Raw genomic sequence first — 9,727 nt, 5'->3', positions numbered from 1 at the left:
CCTTGGTGAAGAAGGCAGTCCATGGGGCCACAAGGGAAGAAACTGAGAAGCTGGGTTTTGCAGGAGAAGCCGGCATCTCTCTCCTCTCTCTCTCTCTGCAGGGGGTGGAACCCAGGGCCTCACAGGTGCTGGGCAAGCAACAGAGCTATGGCCTGGCCCCGCTCATGTTCTCTTGCCCTAGCTTCCCAGAGACCCACCAGGGCCTCCTGCAGAGGTCACAGGGAGCGGAGGGCAGCCACGTCCCTGAGCCCCAGCCCTGGTGAGTTTCTGGAGAATGAATGGAGAACCTCTGAATGGACCAGTCAGGGGGAGGAAGTGCCAAGGAGGAAGGAAAGGCCACACTGCCTTGGGGCTCTGGAAGGCCCTCTCTAAGCTGCTGGGTTGAAAATGGTCTAGAAGGGGCAAAGGAAGAAGCAGGAAGAGCAGCCGTTCCAGAGGCAGCCTCGCCTTGGCTGGAGTCTGTGCGGCTCCCACCCCCTGCTCCTCCAGGCCCCTTGGAGGCTCGCTGGGCTGGCCTTCCCCAGGCCCCAGCACTGATGTCATCATATGGCTGGAAGGCATCTGGTCAGGTTTTAAAGATGATTAAGTGCCACAAAGCAGGCCACACGTGGGGCTGGCTAGCCCGCCCCAGTCCTTCGGCTCCCCAGCTGGGGAGGACCCCTTGCTGTCCTGTATGCTCCTTTCCACACGCCACCTCATGGGCTGAGCTGTGTCCCCCATGTTCACACTGAGGTCCTGACCCCCTGGCACTTTAGAATGTGACTATAACATTCTATGTGACTATAACAGAGAAAGGGTCTTTCAAGGGATAACAGAGTCAGAATGAAGTCATTAGGGTGGCCCTAATCCAATCTGGTCGGTATCAGAGGGATGACCAACTCAGGGCCCAGGGAGAAGATAGACGCCATCTACAAGCCAGGGACAGAGACCTCTGCAGCTGACCCTGTTGACACTGATCCTGGACTTGCACATCCACAAGAGACAACAGGCTGGCGCTGGACACCCAGTCTGTGTTACTTTGCTACGGCAGCCCTAGCGTCAAATGCGGACTTAGGACCCAGTGGCTCCTAAAATCCCTTGCAAGGGAAAAAGAGTCTTGATTTTTTTTTTTTTTTTTTTTTTTTTTTTTTTGTGCTGGGGATTGAACAACCCAGGGCCTTGTGCATGTGAGGCAAGTACTCTACCCACTCAGCTATATCACCAGCCCCAACTGTCTTGATTTTTAACTGTTCCATTTTATCTGTGCCCTTTTTGTCTCCTCCAAAAACTTGCCATTATTGAAATTCTAGAAATCTCAAACTCCCAGCTGGTACTGGTATATGGTAATGCACTCTCTTTCTCTCTCTCTCTCTCTCTCTCTCTCTCTCTCTCTCTCTCTCTCTCTCCTTTTTTTTGGTACTGGGATTAAACCCAAGGACACTCTACCACTTAGTTATATTCTCAGTCCTTTTTTTTTTTTTTAACTTCAAGACAGAGTTTTTGTTAAATTGCAGTGCCTGACTTCTAACTTGCAATCCTCCTATCTCAGCCTCCTGAGCCACTGGGATTATAGGCATGCACCACGGTACCACAGTGCCGGGCATTAGCCACTTTTTTGCTTTACCTGCTCAGAACAAGTTAGATTTAAAGGTCAGGAATATACCTCTCCCATTATGTTCTTAGAATCTAATTAATTATGTTAGTTATGTTTTTATACACACACACACACACACACACACACACACACACACACACATATATATATATATATATATTTTTTTTTTTTTTTTTTTTTAAACTAAGGTAGAGGAAAGTTATCCTAGTTGCCTCAAAATGTGGGGGTCTTGGGACAGCAACTTCTTTTTGATTAGATATCTCACCTTCTCCAGCAAGTTGATATGAAAATTCCAAACATACAAAAAAGCTAGAAGTAGCCAGTTGTGGTGGCATTTGTCTGTACTCCCAGCCTCTCAGGAGACTGAGGCAGGAGGATCCAAGTTCAAGATTAGCCTCAGCAATTTAGCAAGAGTCTGTCTCAAAATAAAAAATAAAACGGGCTGGGGATGTGGCTCAGTGAAAGAACATTTGCCTGGGTTCAATCCTTAGTACTCCTCCCAAAATGGAAAGTTAGAAATGTAGACTGAACACTCATACCCAACACCTGGACTCTACATGGTTCATCTATGCCTCCGTCCATTTTAATTCATTTATTAGTGTGTGTGTTGGGGGTTGAACCTAAGGCCCTGCACATGCTAAGCACATGCTCCACCACTAAGCTACACCCCAGCCTGGAGGTTGTTTCTCTTTTAATTCATCTTTCTGTTGATCACTTTTTTTTTTTTTTTTTTTTTAAAGAGTGAGAGAGAAGGAGACAGAGAGAGAATTTTTTTAATATTTATTCTTTAGTATTTGGCAGACACAACATCTTTGTCTGTATGTGGTGCTGAGGATCGAACCTGGGCCGCACGCATACCAGACTAGCGCGCTACCGCTTGAGCCACATCCCCAGCTCCGATCACTTCTTTTTTTAATCCTCCTTACCCCAAACTTACTGTGAGCCACCTGAGAAAACATGGACCTAGGTCTTGGGCCCCAGGAGGGTGTGTGGAAGCGGGTGGTCCCAGGGCCCGTCCCCACCTGGACGGAAGGCCCTCATGGCACCAAACAGAACCAAATAAGCAGAGCAACAGCTGGTTCAACTTTCACAGGGACTCAAGAGGGGATCCCAGGAGACCAGGATGCTCTGACCCACCTCATGCAGCCTCACACAGGAAGGCCAGGGCCAGGGCCAACATCCCAGTACACAACTCACCACAGTGTGCCAGGGCCACCTGAGGCGCTTGTTTAAACCTTAACAAGGGAAGAGGAAACAGGTTTTCTTCCCTATTTCAACAACTGAAACCCTTTTCTCCTGCACACACACACATCAACAAACACGGCCACACACAACAACAAACACAGCCACACATGCCCTTCCCCATCCCCACACCCACACACACCATCCCAAGTCCTTGCACCTAGGCCCCTACACGCACTCTCCAGAACACCCTCTGCTTGTGCACACACAGTAGGGCCTCCTGTCTTGAGTATTCTTTAAAAAGTCACTTTTCACTGAGGATATTTCAGTTGAGCTCATATTTCTCTCCTCTTTTGGGAAAATCACATTTTCAAAACCGCTTTTACTCAACGGCCATTGAGAATCGGCCAAGTCGCAGCCCCATCACGGTTTTCACTTCGATTTTATTTATTAACACCCTCCCTCTCTTGCAAATGAAAAATTGTGAAACCCTTTTTAAACTGAAGGCTCTTTTACCCACCAAGCCGGTTTTTCAAAATCAGAAATCACTGATCTGCCTGGGTCTCCTTTGATACCCAGAGGTCTCCTTTGATACCCAGAGGTCTAAGTTAACTGAAAACACAATAGCTCCCATCGCCAAGCATTCTGAGTGGATCCTGCTCTGTGGGATTAGGAATCATTATTACCACTTTATGGTGAGGGTTGAACCAAGAGATGGCCAGTCTGGCTAAAGGTCTACCAAATTATTCAGTTATAAAAATATAAAGCAGCCAGATGCAGTGTCACATGCCCATAATCCCAGTAGCTCGGGAGGCTGAGGCAGGAGGATCTTGAGTTCAAAGCCAGCCTCAGCAAAAGTGAAGCACTATGAGTCTCCTGAAGTAACTTAACCTCCCGTGCTGTGTCACTAGGGAAGCAATAGGAAATGGCAGCTATAAACCCTCCCTGTGTATAACCTCTTGCCAAACTCAGAGGGTGGCAACAGTAAGATACTATCAACTCTTCAGTTTTTGGAGAGACACAAAATAAGTTAGGAGGAAAAGCAAGCTTCTCTCCTGGATGTCTAAGTCTAGGCAGTAGCAAATATATAGCTGTGTCCCTGTGCATGTACGTTAGCTTTGGCCATTTTATATGCTTTCATATGTTTCTCAGTAGTCTTGATTTGCACTTTATACAAATTAAAAGCATTTTTAACATTTAAAAAAAAAAGTGAAACACTAAGCAACTCAGTGAGACCCTGTCTCTAAGTAAAATACAAAAATAGGGCTGGAGATGTGGCTCAAAATAATAATAAAATAAATAAAGCAATAAACCTTTCTTGGCTTTGGAAGCAGGAAATGAATACACTGTGATAGAAAAACACATTTTTTTCCTTTTCTCAAGCAGCATAGTTGAATCCATTCTAAGGAGTAAGTTGTCTGTCTTGGATGCAGATGCAAATCTTTGACTATCTTTGCTCTTAAGGAGTGGAGCCAGTTTTTCTGCTGCTAAGATCTGCTGAGAGCTTCCTCTGAGTCAGAGTTCTGTGCACTTGATTCACAGCCAGTTTACCTGGGGCCCACCCTCAAGAACACACGTACAGAATTCAGGGAGTTCTGGAACTAGGATGGAGGAGGGAAATCACATCTCTGTTTCCACTAACTGCAAACTGAGATTCAGCATTTGCTTCTGTGAAGGTCATCAAGAAGCAACAGCATTATTGTGACTCTGTTCCCAGTAAAATCCCAGATATGTTCGTGTCACGTGACAGTCGTCATGGTGACCTCAGATAACTTTTCCATTCATCTCTACTTTTGAATTAAGGTAGTGAACCAACCTGTTGCCATTTATCCATAATCAAGAAGGGCTTGCGGGCTGGGGATACAGCCCAGTTGGTAGAGTGCTTGCCTTGCATGCATAGGCCCTGGATTCAATCCCCGGCACCACAAAAAAAAAAAAATGGGCTTGCTTTGGGCTGGGATTGTGGCTCAGTGGCAAAGCACTTGCCTGGCATGTGTGAGGCACTGGGTTTGATCCTCAGCACCACATAAAAATAAATTTAAAAAGTATTGTGTCCATCTAAAATTAACAAAAAGAGAAAGACTTGTGTGACATCATTGGCATTTTGCTAAGTATTTTAATACCTGAGTTTTGTTATCATTGTTTTATTTTCTGTAGACACCTTTTAAGAATTATTTTAATATTTGGGTGGTAAAATACATATCAGGATCACCCTCACTGGAACCCATTAAAAGATTTTTTTTTGTAGTTGTTGGACACACTTTTATTTTTATTTATTTTTATTGGTGCTGAGGATCGAACCCAGGACCCCACACATGCTAGGCGGGCACTCTACCACTGAGACACAAACCCAGCCCATGGGTGCCTATTTTTAAGCAGCGGCTTTAGGTCCAGTCACTGAGTCCTGCAACCTCCCCTCTGCCCCTCCCCAGAGCTTTTCTCATCTTATGAAACTTAGATTCTGTCCCCATTCCACAGTGACTCCCCACACCTCCCCACCCAGGCTCCTGTCAACTGCCACTCCACATTCTGTCTACGAATTTGACTTGGGTTATCTCAAGTAAGTGGACCTGCACAGTATTCATCCTTTTGTGACCAGTTTATTTCACTGAGCACAGTGTCCTCAAGGTTCAGGCTTGTCATAGCATTCTGTCAGGTCAGAGTCTCTTCTTATTTATTGTTTGGTGCTAGGGATTGAACCCAGGGGTGTCTTACCACTGATTTACATCCCTAGCCCTTTTTATTTTTTAATTAAGAGACAGGGTCTTGCTAAGTTGCTTAGGTCCTCACTAAGTTTCTGAGGCTGGCTTTGAATTTGCAATCCCCCTGCCTCAGCCTCCTGAGTTGCTGAGATTACAGGTGTGTGCTATTGTGCCCAGCTCCCAACCCCCACCATTTTTAAGACTAAATAACATTCCATTATTTGTATATGCCACATTTTGTCTATCCGATTATCCATTAGTGGTCACTTGGGTTGGATATACCTGGTTTTCTTTGTCATTCCATGTATTTTATCATATGCACCTTATTTTATTCAGCTGCACTGGTACACACACCTCTAATCCCAGCAACTGGGAAGACTGAGGTAGGAGGATTATAAGTTCAAGGCCAACCCCAGCAACTTAGTGAGAACTTGTCTCAAAATAAAAAATTAGGAAGAGCTGGGATGTGACTCAGTGGTAGAGCACCTCTGGGTGTAATCCCCAAACCACAAAATAAAATAATTTTTAAAATGAAAACTTTATTTGGGAGCTGGGACTGTACAACATGCACAAGGCCCTGAATTCAATCCCCCAAACCATAGAAATAAATAAGATCTAAAAAAAAAAACAACCTATTTTGAGAAGGGGTCCACAGGCTTCCCTGGCCTGCCAGCGGGATCCACAGGAGACACACAGCATGTGTGTGTGGGTTGGGGTGGGGTGGGGATGCTCCTCTGAGATAGACATTAGGAAATCAGCTCAAAAAAGTCAAGACACTTGCCCAGGGTCACCCAGTTGGGATTTCAGCCCACAGGATGTCTTCTCTGTGACTGCAAGTGACTTAGACTTGGTTTCAGTGGGCGCTTGGGCTTTTTACAGATGGGCCCCCAGGGGCACTGTGAAGGGAAGGAAGCCAACTCAAGAGGTGGCCAAGCCAGGGTGGTTCAGAGTTTGCAGAGCAGGGACCAGCCCTGCACTCCCATGCCTCCCTTAGATCCCATGGTGAGGCCCAGGACAACTGTGAGACCCAAAGGGACCCCTGGTGTGACACAGGACTCCCTGGTGTCCCTCCACAGCAATGCACTGAGGCTCACTCCCAGTACAAGCTCTGGGGTCCTGTAATTGCTCTAGTCTAGAGCAAATTTCCCAGTGAAAAAACTGAGTCCTGAGAATTCTCACCCTGGTGCCATGGGAGACCCTCTGGAAAATGCTAGAGCACTCTGACATCACCCTGTAACGATCCTCTCCTGTCTCGTGAGCGCTGTGGGGGGAATAATAGTAGCTGATACTGATTGAGAACCTTCCTTGCCAAGCAATGTAATCTTCCAGCTGTTCTACAGGCAGGTGCTTTCACTACCCCATCACACAGAAGAGAAAGTAGAGCCCCGGGGCTGTTAGTGATTTGCAAGAAGCATATTGGTGTTGAGTGGCTTGACCTCTGACCCCCGGAGGTCTGGGTGCAGCCATTATACTACAATGTGCTGTGCGTGTCCCTTTCTAGAAGCAAGCCTCAAGGAGCAGCAAGCAGGGAAGGCATCTAAAGGTCTTTGAATCTCTTTGTCAAAACATTTTTTCACCTTGTTCAGAAAATATACTGGTTTGATTTCAAGAAGAAGCAAATGAACAGTTAAAAGCCCAGATTCTAGAAACATTCAAACTCGGCAGATATGAGAGAAATGCAAATCAAAGTGACATTATGAGAGAGCATTTTGCACTCATCAGAATGGCAAAAATTAGGGAGGTGGAAACAAGGGAGGTGGAGCCTTGGCAGAGCTGTGCTGAGAGGCGGGAGAGCCTAGCCTGCTGGGTGAGCCCCACCCCAGCCAGGCATTTCTGGCTGGTTTCCTTATCTGGAAAATGGAGGCAGTCTTGCCTGCTCCACAGAAATGTTTTGAGGACCTAAGCCAGGCATCCACTTCAGTCTCCAGGCTGGTGCCTGTGGTAATAAGGGCTGCCCGAGCTCCCAGAGGCCCCGGAAACTTTTCTTTGTTGTATCCTCAGTGCCTGGAGCAATGGAGTAAGGGGCCAGGGAAGCACCCAAGAGAAATGTGGAAGAGTCACACCTCAGGACTAGCCTGAGGCTATACCCATAATTCCAAAGACTCGGGAGGCTGAGGCAGGAAGGATCACAGGTTCAAGGCCAACATGGGCAATTTAATGAGACCCTGTCTCAAAATAACAAATATAGAGGACTGAGGATGTAACTCAATGGCAGAGCACCCCTGGGCTCCATCCCCAATGCAGGAAGGGGAGAAAAAAGGAGGCCAGGGTTGGTGGGCTTTTCTATAAAAGGCTGGATAGTCAATACTTCAGGCTTTGCAAACTGTTCTGTGAGTGTTTCAGAACAGTACTGAGGCTTGAACCCAGTGGAAGACATACCTTGCTTAATATTCCACCTGGGCACAATTTCATGTGTCACAAAATAGATGAGTGTGTGGCTATGTTCCAATAAAACTATATTTGTAGACACTGAAAAAAGATTTTATTTATTTATTTATTTATTTATTTATTTATTTATTTATTTATTTATTTATTGTATGTGGGGATTGAACCCACAGCTTTGAAGTCAGATTTACAGATAGGTAGTTAGTGTAGTTAGGTAAATTGGGTCTAATATCTACTAAGATAAATAAAATGGAGGCCATTATTGAGAATGGAGTCCAGGAAACTAGAACAGCACTTGAGGAAATTGAAATGTTAATGTCCCCAAAGCCCAGAGCCCATCCCGAGGAAATGTTAATGAAACAGGTCCCAGCAAACACTGAGATGCTTTCCAAAAGCCGCACCAGGCCCTTCCTGCCCAGGTTACTCCTTCAGCCCACCTGTCCCCCACCTTTTGGGCCCTTCTACCTACATTCTATCACTGAAAGAAAACGGAGAACGCAGGACAGGAATGCGACAGGAATGTGGGAAAGCTGAAAGAAGACCTTAGCTATAAAAAAGGGAAGATCTCGCCCTTCCACAGATTCCACCTCTCGGTCCCCTTCTTCCTCCGGGAGAAGTCTTTTCTGATGTCCTTAATTAAGCCTCTACTGTCCACTCTACACTTGCCCCGGGCTTCTCTGGTGTTATACTTCAGCACTGGGGAAGCAAGGACTCGTCACCGGTCAACAGCGGTAACAGCTTCACATACCCTAAGACACATTCTGCCAGTGACCTATAGCCCCAGCTCCAAATTTTTTAATTGACAAATAATAATTGCGTGTATTTATGGGATACAGTGTGACAATTTGATATACAATGATCAAACCAGGATATTAGCATTTCTGACTCAAACATTTATCATTTCTCTGGGCACTTTGAGACTCCCTTCTTCTGGTTCTTAGTACAATATATTATCAATTGAAAACTCAGTTGCTCTCCTGTGCTACAGAGCGTGAGAACTTACCCTTCCTACCCAACTAACTGTACTTCAGTACCTGTCCTCTCCCCTTCCTTTGTCCCCTCCCAGCTCCTACCCTCTAGCCATCACTCCTTCACTCTTTTTCTCTATGAGATTAGCTCTTTAGCGTCCACATATGAGTGAGAACTTAACGTCACACCCCCCAGGTCCACCGTGTTGCCTCAGATGGCAGGACTTATTTACTCTTACACATGAATAATATTCCATCCGGGCACTGAAATTTTAGTTATCACTGGACATAATACCTTTATTTTATTTATTTGTTGATTTATTTATTTTTATGTGGTGCTGAGGATCAAACCCAGTGCCTCACACATGCTAGGCAAGCACTCATATCACTGAGCTTTAACCCCAGCCCCTGGGCACTGAAATTTTCACAAAATATTACTCTTCTTTTGATTCCTCCTCCACCCCACCAATCATTACAAAAATCTTAGCTTGAAGATTATACAAACACTCCTGCAGACCAGACTCAGTCCCTGGACTATAGTTTGCTGAGCTCTATCCAGAGTTACACATGAACAGATTCTAAAAAGACCACAAGCAAAGCCGGTGATCTTGGGCAGGATGAGGATTAAAGAGAGACAACCATATGTCCTAGTTTTCTTTTTTTTTTTTTTTTCCTGCAGGGCAGGGGGCTACTGAGGATTGAACACAGGGGCACTTTGCCACTGGGCGACATCCCCAGATTTTATTTTATTTTATTTTATTTTGATAGACGGTCTAGCTAAATTGCCCAGATGAGATATTCTTGCCTCAGCCTCCTGAGTTGAGAGGATGACTGGTGTGTGCCACTCTATGCCCAGCTGTCCTAGTTTTCCAGAGATTAAATACCCCAATTTATGC

Source organism: Callospermophilus lateralis, chromosome 7 (genome assembly GCF_048772815.1).
Source record: "Callospermophilus lateralis isolate mCalLat2 chromosome 7, mCalLat2.hap1, whole genome shotgun sequence".
Lineage (NCBI taxonomy): Eukaryota > Metazoa > Chordata > Mammalia > Rodentia > Sciuridae > Callospermophilus > Callospermophilus lateralis.
This window is presented reverse-complemented; position numbering follows the sequence as displayed.